The following is a 14,630-nucleotide window of genomic DNA, read 5'->3' on the forward strand; positions in this document are numbered from 1 at the left end:
ACTTTAACACTGAACAGCAGTGAGAAGGTGCCCAGAGTCCAAAACCAACAAAGATAGGATCAAAAACAGGAGGCCAATAAGCAAAAAGCCAGGTCTAACAGTTAACATGACTGTTAAGTGACCTGATGCCACATGTGATGCTTTCAGCCACTGCTAGCATTTTAGCCAATAGGGTTGTGCATGTTAACATTTTGAAGCCTGCACATATAATGTAAAAAGCAACTACAAGCCCAAGAATGCAACAGAATGTTGGATAAAAACTCCGGATTGGTTCAATGTGTATATCACAATTACATGGTGTAGCTTAGCAGCTTAGCCGTAATAGCCATCTTGTCATGGTCATAGCTTGGTCAGCAAGACTGGTGGGTGCGAGCTGCAGATTGTCCCACAATCACGCTGGCATATCATAATAATCATTATATGGGAAGCAGCATATGAGGGGGCTTAAGGGCAGTGGGAAGGGAAAGGAGTATGGATTCTGAAGGGTATACAAACCACACTATTATATAAAATAACCATGTTTTCAGACCTTCCAAACAGAGATATGTGTGTATGTTTTTGTCTGAGTGATTATTTAAAAATCCCAGGCAAAATCCAAAAGACACCTTAGCCTGCCCGATTGTACCTAACTATATTTTAAATATTGCATTTCTTAGGGAGGTGTAAAACCCCAAACACCTGAAGCTACGCCCCTGCATCCTGTTTGAGATGGCGCATGTCTTTTTCCAAAGGTTTTGCAGCAAACTCTGAAAAGAAAAGATATCTCAAGACTAGAAGGGAGGGCTAGTCCCACTGGTAGGTCCAAAAAAAAACAGGTGTGACAGAAAAAGGGAAGGAATGTGCTGTATTTAAAAGAATACTGCGCATTCCTGCCGTTGTCCCTTTGCTGGCACCGTTTTGGCTGCCTACCGCCAACTCAGGAAACCTTGTACCATGGTGAAAGGGTGCTTGTGTTGCATGAATGATTGTTTTTGTACAGGAAGCGGTACCTTCCTGCACAAAAATATTTCCCAGAAGCATATTCTTCTTTCTATGAGTGTTACAGAATGCAGCACACACAGGAAGAGGTAGTAAAAAGCAAAAATAAATATATTTCTCCTCGTTATGACTCCTCTGAAAAGGTGTATCTTTTTGGCACATTCCCAGGTTTACCACTTTTGGTAAATCTGGGAGTGCATCACACACCATGGGAGTGCCAAGGAAACATCCATGTAATGCCTTTGAAGAGTCTTCCCAGGGTAGTCTAAGGCAACGCAGTGATTTGTGGTTCGTTGAGAGACATAAATACTCCTGATTTATGAAGCCAGTCAGGGCCCTGCAAGGTGGCCTTTCTTGGCCTCATAAATCAAACTTTGGACTTGCGTTGCACTTGCACCACATTGTGTGGTTCAAGAGTGACACCACTCCTCTTATTGTGAAAGAAAACATCAGGGGCCAGATGTAGGTGTCCAAATTCCGGTCGGAAACGACCGAAAATACAGAATTTTGGCCGTTTCCGACCGGTATTTGAACATTGGTATGTAGGGGCATGTAAAATCACAGAATCGGTAATTTTACCGATTCTGTAATTTTACCGATTCGGTAAAATACCGAATTGGTAAAATTACCGATTCTGTAATTTCAGATGTAGGTAGCACTGTTTTCAGTGCTACAAGGGTTTAAGAATTCTTAATTTACCACCAACTAGTAGTTGGTGGTAAATTAGGAAAACCATCTAAAAAGCATTTTTTTTGCTTTTTAAACAGTGCCATGTTGCAGACATACATGCCCTAAGGGCATGTATGCCTGCAACATGTGCACCCATGCACAATTGAGGCGTGCAACAGGGTGTCAAAGTGACACCCTGCCACCCTTCAATATTTCCCCCAATTACCGAATCGGTATTTACCGATTCGGTAATTGACATTGCTTCCTATGGGCCTCAAGGCCCATAGGAAACAATGGCAGTTACAGACTCGGTAAATACCGATTCATTAATTACCGAATCATACCGATTCGGTAATAAATTCGGTAAATATACCTACATCCCGATTGCCAGTTCTTAAATACCGAATCTGTATGATTCGGTATTTAAGAATCGGTAATCGGGGATTACCTACATCTGGCACCAGGTGTGATGTTTAAAAATAGGTGGGTACAAATAATTTTGAAAAAAGTAAACTCTGACAACCACATAGTGAAGGAAGATGTTTTTATACAAGGCCGGAATTCACTGTTACATCTTCAATTAAAGTGAATGTCTTATTCATCAACACAAACATCGTGTAATTTCGATGTTTCAATTCAAGCCAGCCATGACACCAGATCTTTAAAGCGGTCATCAGATATATCAGACCAAATGGCTTGATCTAGTACATCCATGATGGCATCAATGGGTGACATGCATTATACCATGGGTACTAACAAACTTTCTCTCGGGGGCCAAATTTACAGTGTGGTTTGTGTCCGAGGGCCACACCGGTGGGGGCGGGGTCAGTGGGGGAGGGGGCGGGGCTAGAGCAACAAAAAAAACTGTGACCATGAGGTTGATCACAGGTCCCTGCAGCGGATGCCTTCATCCACTGAGCCACCAGACCTGACATACACACATCTCTCTTTCTCTCTCTCTGTCTCTCTGTCTCCCTCCATCCCTCCCTCTTTCTATCTATCTCTCCCTCTCTCTCACTGTCTCCCTCCCTCTATCTCTCTCTCTCTCCCTCCCTCTATCTCTCTCTCTCTGTGTCCCCCTCCCTCCATCCTCCTCTCTCCCTCGCTGTCTCCCTCTGTTCACTGACTCTGACTGTCTCACTCCCTCTCTCTCTCTCTCCCCTTCTCTCCCCCTCTCTCCCTCACTCTCCCTCACTCTGTCTGTCTGACTCCCTCTCTCTCTGCCTCCCTCTCTCTCCCTCCCTCTCCCCTTCTCTTTCCCTCTCCTTTCCTCTCCTTCTCCATCCCTCCCCTCCCTCTCCCTCCCTTTCCTTCCCTCTCCTTCCCTCCCTCTCCTTCCCTCCCTCACCCTCCCCCTCCTTCCCTCTCATTCCCTCTCCCTCACTCCCCTTCCCTCTCCCTCACTCCCCTTCCCTTACTCCCCCATCACTCCCCTTCCCTCAATCCCTCCCCTCACTCCCTCCCTTCCCTCGCTCCCTCCCTTCCCTCGCTCCCTCCCTTCCCTCAATCCCCTTCCCTGATTCCCCCTCCCTCACTCCCCCTCCCTCCCCTTCCCTCACTCCCCTTCCCTCTCTCCCTCCGTCACTCCCTCCCTTACTCCCCTTCCCTCACTCCCCTTACCCCTTTCCCTCCCTCACTCCCCTTCCCCCTTTCCCTCCCTTACTCCCCTTCCCTCACTGCCGACACTTCCCTTCTCTCACTCCCTCCCTCACTCCTCACTCCCATATCCTCACTCCCTTCCCTCACTCCCCTTCCCTCACTCCCCTCCCCTCACTCCCCTCACTCCCCTCCCCAACTCCCCTTCCCTCATTCTCTCACTCCCCTTCTCTCACTCCCTCCGTCACTCCCCTTCTCTCACTCCATTGCCTCAATCCTTCCCTCACTCCCTCACTCCCCTTCCCTTCCTTCCCTTCCCTTCCTCGCCTTCCCTCACTCCCCTTCCCTCACTCCCCTTCCCTCACTCCCTCCCTCACTCCCTCCCTCACTCCCCTTCCATCACTCCCTCCCTCACTCCCCTTCCCTTCCTCCCATTCCCTGACTCCCCTTCCCTCACTCCCTTCCATCACTCCCCTTCCATCACTCCCCTCCCCTCACTCCCCTCCCCTCACTCCCCTTCCCTCATTCTCTCACTCACCTTCCCTCACTCCCTCCGTCACTCCCCTTCTCTCACTCCCTCACTCACCTTACCTCACTCCTTCCCTCACTCCTTCCCTCACTCCCTCCCTCACTCCCCCCTCTCTCTCCTTCCCTCACTCCCCTCCCCTCTCTCTCCTCCCCTCTCTCCCCTTCCCTCTGTCTCCCTCCCTCTACCTACATCTGTCATCTCACCCTGCCTGTGTGTCAGCCAAGGCTGCTTCCCCGGCACGCGCACACAGCCGCACCCGAGCACTTCACAGGTCTTTAATAGACCATTTGCATGTTAATGGGGCTTTTGTATTTCACCTCTTCTTAGGCCCCTGCAGGTCCACTCTGACTATCACCGGAATGAATCACCCGGCCCCCACAGAGCAGCAGTCTCCCAGAGTCGCGCTCCGCTCTGGTTGCAGACAGTTTTGTTCAGCTCCATCCTGACATTGTTAGAATCCATTAAAAACCTTTGACAGGGCAAAATGTTCTGTGTGACACCCGATCTTATTTGTAAGGTGTTAGTGTGATTATTGGAGGCGTTGTTTAGAGCTCAATGAGGTTGCGTTATCTGTGCTGCATTGTGCGGCCAGCCATGAATGTCACCTGGGTAAAATAACTAAAATGTGTAATATCAGTTCCAAGCTCTGCAATACTCAGCCCTTTGCCACCGCTCTGATCCTGCATTGCTAAAAAGCAGGAAACTTCTCAAAACTAAAAAGAAAAAGCAACAACAAAAAAAGTTTTTTGTTACGGCCTGTTCAGCTGCAGCGCCTTTAAGCTTCTGCAAACGTGCGATTTTATAAATAAAATGAACATCACATCATAATATTTTTAAAACAGAAAAGTAGACATAAGGTTCGTCTTATGAACAGGATGGTGAATTATTTTAGCTGACAGTGTATGGTTGACTAAACGTTGCAATTCATAAACTGTTTATACAGTTAGACAGTTCTTGTGGGCTCGTTATGAAACTCTGCGATGTCGATGTTGATCAATGGCTATGGGGACAGGTTAGAGGTCTCTGCAAAGCAATGTGGAAAATGTATTTGAAAACTTCTGTTCGAGAAATCAACGCATGGCTGTATATAGAACAATCCCTTTATCCAATCCCAAATGCAGTTAACTCCATATTCATATGTCAGTCTTTAAAAAAAAAAAATGAAAACACGGGTGCGATGACTAGAAGGTCCGCGGGCCGCCAGGGAAGGCTTGCCGGGCCACTGCCGGCCCGCGGGCCGTACTATGAGTACCCGTGCATTATACAAAACCTTTCTCCATGATGCAAGGGTGCCTGTGTTACAGATGTGTTACAGATGGGATTCTTTATGTGCAGGAAGGCACATCTTCCTGCACAAAAACAATCCCTAGAGGTATATTCCTCTTTCTATGTGTGCTGTAGAATGCCTCTCCAATGCAAAGTAATGCAAGAGAGCACTATGCACTTTTATTTTAACAAGCCACGCAAACCCATACAAATTGGGCTATGCATTGCTTAGTAAATCCAGAAATAGATTTTGCATCGGGCTGCATTAACCCCTTCGATGCTCATGGCGGAATGGTGCCGTCATGAGCATCGGTGCCCCTGTGCTCATGACGGAACCATTCCGTCATGAGGCCAGGGGCACGAAATCCCTCTGCTGCAGACAGCAGAGGGATTTCATTTTCTCCCCTGTGACCTTGGGAGCTGGGGAAGAGTTTCCCAAGCTCCCAATGCCCCCTCCCTGGTTTCTGTTCAATGATGATCAGCGCGCACGTTGTGCTGTCGTCATTGAACACAAACCTAAACTGAAATGAGCCCTTAGGCTCATTTCAGTTTCACTTTCTACATGCTCAGGGGGCTCTCTCAGCCCACTGAGCACATAGAAAGACGGGAGAGGTATCATTGGAAAGGGGAGAATGCCTGAGAATGCCTGAAATGGGTACGCCAATGCCCCCACCCCCACCACCATTACAGCCTTTCTGCCCCCCCTAGGGGCAGATGGAGGCAGTAGCCCCCAATCTGCACCCCCGGAGGGACAAAAAGAAAAAAAATACTAGACGCCAGGGATAATTTGGGGCAAATCTGAATTAGGGTGGGGGCTGCCCAAAATGGGCATGCCAATGCCCCCACCACTCCCCCACAAAAATTACAGCCTTTCTGCCCCCCGGGGGGGGGCAAAAAGCCCAGTAGAGGCCAGGGATTTTTTGGGCAAATTTTAATTAGGGTCGGGGCATTATCATGCTCGTTTTGGGCAGCCCCAATCCTAATTAAAAGTTGCCCAAAAACCTCCTTGGCGTCTAGTGGACTTTCTTCCCCCGGGGGCATTAGTGGATCCCTACTTGGGGATAGCCCCAGAAGGGCGAACCCCAAGCAGGGATTCACCCACTAGACACCAGGGTGGGCAAGGGCCTTTATTCCCCCATAAAGAAATTAACATAATTCAGTCTTTCTGCCCCCCTGGGGGGCAGATGGGGCAGTAGCCCCCAATCTTCCCCCGGGAGTGCAGAAAGCCCACTATACACCAGGGATTTTTTGTGTGCACATTTTTTTAGGGTGGGGGCTGCCTGAAACGGGCACGCCAATGCCCCCACCCCCCTGCCACCATTACAGCCTTTCTGCCGCCCGGGGGGGGCAGAAAGCCCACTTGACACCAGGGATTTTTTTTGTGTAATTTTTTTTAGGGTGGGGGATGCCCGAAACGGGTACGCCAATGCCCCCACCCCGCCACAGGGATATTTTGGGGTAAATCTGAATTAGGGTGGGGGCTGCCCAAAATGGGCATGCCAATGCTCCACCCCTCCCCCAGAAATATTACAGCCTTTCTGACCCCCTGGGGGGCAGATGGGGGCAATAGCCCCCAATCTGCCCCCGGGGGGCAAAAAGCCCAGTAGACGCCAGGGTTTTTTGGGGCAAATTTTAATTAGGGTGGGGGCATTATCATGCCCATTTTAGGCAGCCCCCACCCTAATTCAAATTTGCCCAAAAAAGTCCCTGGCGTCTAGTGGACTTTCTGCCCCCTTGGGGGGCAGATGGGGGCATTAGCCCCCAATCTGCCCCGCCAGGGGGGCAAAAACCCCATTAGACGCTAGGGATTTTTTGAGGGGCAAATTTGAAATAGGGTGGTGCTGCCCAAAACTGGCCCAAAACGGGCATGCCCATGCCCCCACCCCATCCCCCGCAACAATTACAATTACAGCCCCCATCTGCCCCCCTAAGGACAAATTGGGGCATTAGCCCCCAATCTGCACCCCCTGGTGGAGGCAAAAAGCCCACTAGTTGCCAGGAATTTTTTAGGGAAAATTCATAGTAGGGTGGGGGCCTCCCAAAACGGGCATGCCAATGCCCCCATCCCCCACCCTCAACAATTACAGCCTTTATGCCCCCCCCTGGAGGGAAGATGGGGGCAGTAGCCCCCAATATGCCCCCCGGGGGGCCAAAAAGCCCACTTGACGCCAACGATTACGCTGGCTTTTTTATGTGTGGGGGTGGGGGCTGCCCAGAATGGGAATACCAATGCCCCCCCGCCCAAAAAAATAGCCACAATGTTTCTGTCCCCCTTGGGCGCATATAGGGGCAACCCAACCCCCCAAAATCCCCCCCAGGGCGGTAGAAAGCCGACTAGGCACGGATTTGTTTTTAGCAATATGCCTACCTGTGGATTTTGGGCCCTAGCACAGCCGGCACATAGGGAAACCGAGCAAACCTGTACATTTTCAAAAACTTGACACGCAGGGAAATCCAGAATGGGGTGACTTGACTGGCTCTCACCAGGTTCTGTTACCCAGAATCCCTTGCAAACCTAAAAATGTGTCCAAAAAAACACATTTTCTTCACATTTCTGTGTTGGAAAATTCTGGAATCTGCGTGGATCAATAAAATTCCACCAGCCCCATGTTTCCCAAAGCCTTCCGAGAAAAATGGTACCTCACTTGTGTGGATAGGCCTAGTGCCCACGACAGGCAAGGGTCAGAAACCTATTGAGGCGACATCAAAATAACCTAACACAAAACAACCTAGTGACCCGTTTGCAAAAGCAGGTGGTTTTGAGATAGGCAATTTTGATGTCGCCTCACCATGTTTTGGGCCCTTGCCTGTCGCGGGTACTTGCGCCTCCTACACAAGTGAGGCACCATTTTTATTGGGAGACCTGGGGGAACACTGGGTGGTAGGAAATTTGTGTGAATCCAGTGATGCCACACATTCCCACACAAAAATGTGTGAAAAAACTGATTTTTTCAGCTAAATTTGAGGTTTGCAAGGTATTCTGGGTATGGGGACATTGGGGGATCCATGCAACGCATACCTCCTTGGAATCCCCCGGGTGTCTTCTTTTCAGAAATGCATGGGTTTGGTAGGTTTCCCTAGATGGCCGTCGAGCACAGGGCTAAAATCTCAGGTGACCCCCTTGCAAAAGCAGGTGGTTTTGAGATAGGCAATTTTGATGTCGCCTCACTACGTTTTGGGCCCTTGCCTGTCGCGGGTACTTGCGTCTCCCACACAAGTGAGGAACCATTTTTATCGGGAGACCTGGGGGAATGCTGAGTGGTAGGAAATTTGTGTGAGCCCGGTGATGCCACACTTTCCACACAAAAATGTGTGAAAAAACTGATTTTTTTCAGCTAAAATTGAGGTTTGCAAGGGATTCTGGGTAAGGGGACGTTGGGGAATCCACGCAAGTCATACCTCCTTGGAAGTCCCCCGGTGTCTACTTTCAAGAAATGTGTGGGTTTGGTAGGTTTCCCTAGGTGCCGGCAGAGCTACGGTTCACAAACTACAGCTAGGCACTTTGCCAGAAAAGGGTCATTTTTCACTGTGAAATTGAGGTATGACCACGTTGCGTTTTGCGCCGTTTCCTGTCGCAGGCTATAGGCAAACCCACACAAGTGAGGTACCATTTTTTTCAGAAGACATTGGGGAACGCGGGGTGGGTAGAAGTTTGTGGATCCATGAAGATTCCAGAACTTTTCACCACAGAAATGTGGGGAAAATGTGTTTTTTTTTCAATTGTTTAGCTTTGCAAGGGATTCTGGGTAACAGAACCTGGTGGGAGGCAGTCAAGTCAACCCATCTTGGATTCCCCTGGGTATCTAGTGTTCAGAAATGTATAGGTTTCCCTAAGTGCCGGCAGAGCTAGGGTTAAAAAAACACAGCTAGGCACTTTGCCAAAAAAGGGTCATTTTTTAACTGCGAAATTGAGGTATGATGACGTTGCGTTTTGCACCGTTTCCTGTCGCAGGCAATAGGCCGACCCACACAAGTGAGGCACCATTTATCTCAGAAGACGTTGGGGAACGTGGGGTGAGTGGAAATTTGTGGATCCACGCAGATTCCAGAACTTTTCACCACAGAAATTTGGGGAAAATTTATTTTTTTGTCAATTCTTTAGGTTTGCAAGGGTTTCTGGGTAACATAACATAGTGGGAGGCAGTCAAGTCACCCCATCCTTGATTCCCCTTGGTGTCTAGTTTAAAAACATGTATAGGTTTGCTAGGTTTCCCTAGGTGCCGGCAGAGCTAGGGTTCAAAAACTACAGCTAGGAACTTTGCTAAAAAAGGGTAATTTTTCACTGCGAAATTCAGGTGCAACCACATTGCGTTTTGCGCCATTTCCTGTCGCAGGCACTAGGCCGACCAACACAAGTGCGGTACCATGTTTCTCAGAAGACTTTGGGGGACGCGGGGTGGGTAGAAATTTGTGGATTCATGAAGATTCCAGAACCTTCCACCATAGAAATGGGGGGAAAATGTGTTTTTTTGTCAATTTTTTTGGTTTGCAATGGATTCTGGGTATCAGAACCTGGTGGGAGGCAGTCAAGTCACCCCATCCTAGATTCCCCTGGATATCTAGTGTTCAAATATTTATAGGTTTGCTAGGTTTCCCGAGGTGCCGGAGGAGCTAGGGTTCAAAAACTACAGCTAGGCACTTTGCCAAAAAAGGGTCATTTTTCACTGCGAAATTGAGGTGTGGCCACGTTGCGTTTTGCGCCGTTTCCTGTTGCAGGCACTAGGCCGGCCCATACAAGTGAAGTACCATTTTTCTCAGACAACTTTGGGGAACTTGGGGTGGGTGGAAATTTGTGGATCCACGCAGATTCCAGAATTTTCCACCACATAAATGGGGGTAAAATGTGTTTTTTTTGTCTATTGTTTAGGTTTGCAAGGGATTCTGGGTAACAGAATCTAGTGGGAGACAATCAAGCCACCCCATCCTGGATTTCACTGGGTGTCTACTTTTAAAAAATGTATAGGTTTGCTAGGTTTCCCTAGGTGCCGGCAGAGCTAGGATTAAAAAAATTACAGCTAGGCACTTTGCCAAAAAAGGGTCATTTTTCACTGCGAAATTGAGGTGCAACCACGTTGAATTTTGCGCCGTTTCCTGTCCCAGGCACTAGACCAACCCATACAAGTGAGGTACCATTTTTCTTGGAAGACTTTGGGGAACACAGGGTGGAAGGACATTTATGGATACACGCAGATTACAGAACTTTCCACCACAGAAATGTGGGGATAATGTGTTTTCTTTGTCAATTGTTTAGGTTTGCAAGGGATTCTGGGTAACAGATCCTGATGGGAGACAATCAAATCAGCCCATCCTGGATTTCCCTTGGAGTCTACTTTTCAAAAATGTATAGGTTTGCAAGGGATGTACGTTGTTACAACGCATGCTTTTACCACGCATGCTGTAACAACGCAAGTTTTAAAACGCATTCCATTACAACGCATTACACTGGGGGGTGCTGGATAGTGAATAGTTTAATTTACTATTCCAACACCAGTCCCCGTGGACACTAGGGAAGGTGTTGGAGAGTAAATTAAAACTATTCCCTATCCTAGAGCGCCCCCCAGTGTAATGCGTGTGGAGATTTTTTTTTTTTTGACAATTTCTTAGGTTTGCAAGGCTTTCTGGGTAACATAAAATAGTGGGAGACAATCAAACCACCCCATCCTGGATTTCCCTGGGTGTCCATTGTAAAAAAAGTATAGGTTTGCTAGGTTTCCCTAGGTGCTGGCAGAGCTAGGATTAAAAAAAATTAAAGCTGGGCACTTTGCCAAAAAAGTGTCATTTTTCACTGCGAAATTGAGGTGCGACCACGTTGCATTTTGCGCCATTTGATGTCGCAGGCACTAGGCTGACCCACACAAGTGACGTACCATTTTTCTCAGACGACTTTGGGGAACGCAGGGTGGGTGGAAATTTGTGGATCCACGCAGATTCAAGAACTTTCCACCACAGAAATGTGGGGAAAATGTGTTTTTTTGACAATTTTTAAGGTTTGCAAGGGTTTCTGGGTAACAGAACCTGGGGGAGGTAGTCAAGTCACCCCATCCTGGATTCCCCTGCGTTTCTAGTTTTAAAAAATGTATAGGTTTTCTAGGTTTCCCTAGGTGCCGGCAGAGCAAGGGTTCAAAACCACAGCTAGGCACTTTGCCAAAAAAGGGTCATTTTTCACTGTGAAATTGTGGTGTGACCACATTGCGTTTTGCACCGTTTCCTGTCGCAGGCACTAGGCCGAACCACACAAGGGAGGAACCATTTTTCTCAGAAGACTTTGGGGAACGCGGGGTGGGTGGAAATTTGTGGATCCACGCAGATTCCAGATTTTTCCACCACAGAAATATGGGTAAAATGTGTTTTTTTTGTCAATTGTTTAGGTTTGCAAGGGATTCTGGGTAACATAACTTAGTGGGAGACAATCAAGTCACCCCATCCTGGATTCCCCAGGGTGTCTACTTTTCAAAAATGTATAGGTTGGCTAGGTTTCCCTAGCTGCCGGCAGAGCTAGGGTTAAAAAACTACAGCTAGGAACTTTGCCAAAAAAGGGTAATTTTTCACTGCAAAATTGAGGTGTGACCACGTTGAGTTATGTGCCATTTCCTGTCGTAGGCACTAAGCCGACCCTTACAAGTGGGGTACCATTTTTCTTGGAAGACTTTGGGGAACGTAGGGTAGAAGGAAATTAGTGAATACACACAGATTCCAGAACTTCCTACCACAGAAATGTGGAGAAAATTAGTTTTTTGTTTTTTACAATTGTTAGGGTTTGCAAGGGTTTCTGGGTAACAGAACCTGGGAGAGGCAGTCAAGTCACCCCATCCTGAATTTCCCTGGGTGTCTAGTTTTCAGAAATGTATAGGTTTGCTAGGTTTCCCTAGGTGCCGGCAGAGCTAGGGTTAAAAAACTACAGCTAGGCACTTTGCCAAAAAAGGGTCATTTTTCACTGCGAAATTGAGGTGTGACCACGTTGCGTTTTGCGCCGTTTTCTGTCACAGGCACTAGGCCGACTCACACAAGTGAGAAACCATTTTTCTCAGAGGACTTTGGGGAACACGGGGTGGGTGAAAATTTGTGGATCCACGAAGATTCCAGAATTTTCCACCACAGAAATGTGGGTAAAATGTGTTTTTTTTGTCAATTGTTTAGGTTTGCAAGGGATTCTGGGTAACAGAACCTAGTGGGAGACAATTAAGTCACCCCATCCTGGATTTCCCTGGGTGTCTACTTTTTGAAAATATGTAAAGGTTTGCTAGGTTTCCCTAGGTGCCAGCAGAGCTAGGGTTCAAAAACTACAGCTAGCCACTTTGCCAAAAAAGGGTCATTTTTCACTGTGAAATTGAGGTGTGACCACGTTGCGTTTTGTGCCGTTTCCTGTCGCAGGCACTAAGCCGACCCTTACAAGTGGGGTACCATTTTTCTTGGAAGACTTTGGGGAACGCAGAGTGGAAGGAAATTTGTGGATACACGCAGATTCCAGAACTTTCCACCACAGAAATGTGGGGAAAATGTGTTTTCTTTGTCAATTGTTTAGGTTTGCAAGGGATTCTGGGTAACAGATCCTGATGGGAGACAATCAAATCACCCTATCCTGGATTCCCCTTGGAGTCTACTTTTCAAAAATGTATAGGTTTGCAAGGGATGTACGTTGTTACAACGCATGCTTTTACCACGCATACTGTAACAACGCAAGTTTTGAAACGCATTCCATTACAACGCATTACACTGGGGGGTGCTGGATAGTGAATAGTTAAATTCACTATTCCAACACCAGTCCCCGTGGACACTAGGGAAGGTGTTGGAGAGTAAATTAAAACTATTCCCTATCCTAGAGCACCCCCCCAGTGTAATGCGTGTGGAGATTTTTTTTTTGTTGACAATTTCTTAGGTTTGCAAGGCTTTCTGGGTAACATAAACTAGTGGGAGACAATCAAACCACCCCATCCTGGATTTCCCTGGGTGTCCATTGTAAAAAAATGTATAGGTTTGCTAGGTTTCCCTAGGTGCTGGCAGAGCTAGGATTAAAAAAATTACAGCTGGGCACTTTGCCAAAAAAGTGTCATTTTTCACTGCGAAATTGAGGTGCGACCACGTTGCATTTTGCGCCATTTGATGTCGCAGGCACTAGGCCGACCCACACAAGTGACGTACCATTTTTCTCAGACGACTTTGGAGAACGCAGGGTGGGTGGAAATGTGTGGATCCACGCAGATTCAAGAACTTTCCACCACAGAAATGTGGGGAAAATGTGTTTTTTTGACAATTTTTAAGGTTTGCAAGGGTTTCTGGGTAACAGAACCTGGGGGAGGTAGTCAAGTCACCCCATCCTGGATTCCCCTGCGATTCTAGTTTTAAAAAATGTATAGGTTTTCTAGGTTTCCCTTGGTGCCGGCAGAGCAAGGGTTCAAAACCACAGCTAGGCACTTTGTCAAAAAAGGGTCATTTTTCACTGTGAAATTGTGGTGTGACCACATTGCGTTTTGCACCGTTTCCTGTCGCAGGCACTAGGCCGAACCACACAAGGGAGGAACCATTTTTCTCAAAAGACTTTGGGGAACGCGGGGTGGGTGGAAATTTGTGGATCCACGCAGATTCCAGATTTTTCCACCACAGAAATATGGGTAAAATGTGGTTTTTTTGTCAATTGTTTAGGTTTGCAAGGGATTCTGGGTAACATAACTTAGTGGGAGACAATCAAGTCACCCCATCCTGGATTCCCCTGGGTGTCTACTTTTCAAAAATGTATAAGTTGGCTAGGTTTCCCTAGCTGCCGGCAGAGCTAGGGTTAAAAAACTACAGCTAGGAACTTTGCCAAAAAAGGGTAATTTTTCACTGCAAAATTGAGTTGTGACCACGTTGAGTTATGTGCCATTTCCTGTCGTAGGCACTAAGCCGACCCTTACAAGTGGGGTACCATTTTTCTTGGAAGACTTTGGGGAACATAGGGTAGAAGGAAATTAGTGGATACACACAGATTCCAGAACTTCCTACCACAGAAATGTGGAGAAAATTTGTTTTTTGTTTTTTACAATTGTTAGGGTTTGCAAGGGTTTCTGGGTAACAGAACCTGGGAGAGGCAGTCAAGTCACCCCATCCTGGATTCCCCCGGGTGTCTAGTTTTCAGAAATGTATAGGTTTGCTAGGTTTCCCTAGGTGCCGGCAGAGCTAGGGTTAAAAAACTACAGCTAGGCACTTTGCCAAAAAAGGGTCATTTTTCACTGTGAAATTGAGGTGTGACCACGCTGCGTTTTGCGCCGTTTTCTGTCACAGGCACTAGGCCGACCCACACAAGTGAGAAACCATTTTTCTCAGAGGACTTTGGGGAACACGGGGTGGGTGAAAATTTGTGGATCCACGAAGATTCCAGAATTTTCCACCACAGAAATGTGGGTAAAATGTGTTTTTTTTGTCAATTGTTTAGGTTTGCAAGGGATTCTGGGTAACAGAACCTAGTGGGAGACAATTAAGTCACCACATCCTGGATTTCCCTGGGTGTCTACTTTTTAAAAATGTATAGGTTTGCTAGGTTTCCCTAGGTGCCAGCAGAGCTAGGGTTCAAAAACTACAGCTAGGCACTTTGCCAAAAAAGGGTCATTTTTCACTG

Source organism: Lissotriton helveticus, chromosome 6, assembly GCF_964261635.1.
Source record: "Lissotriton helveticus chromosome 6, aLisHel1.1, whole genome shotgun sequence".
In the NCBI taxonomy this organism is placed as follows: domain Eukaryota; kingdom Metazoa; phylum Chordata; class Amphibia; order Caudata; family Salamandridae; genus Lissotriton; species Lissotriton helveticus.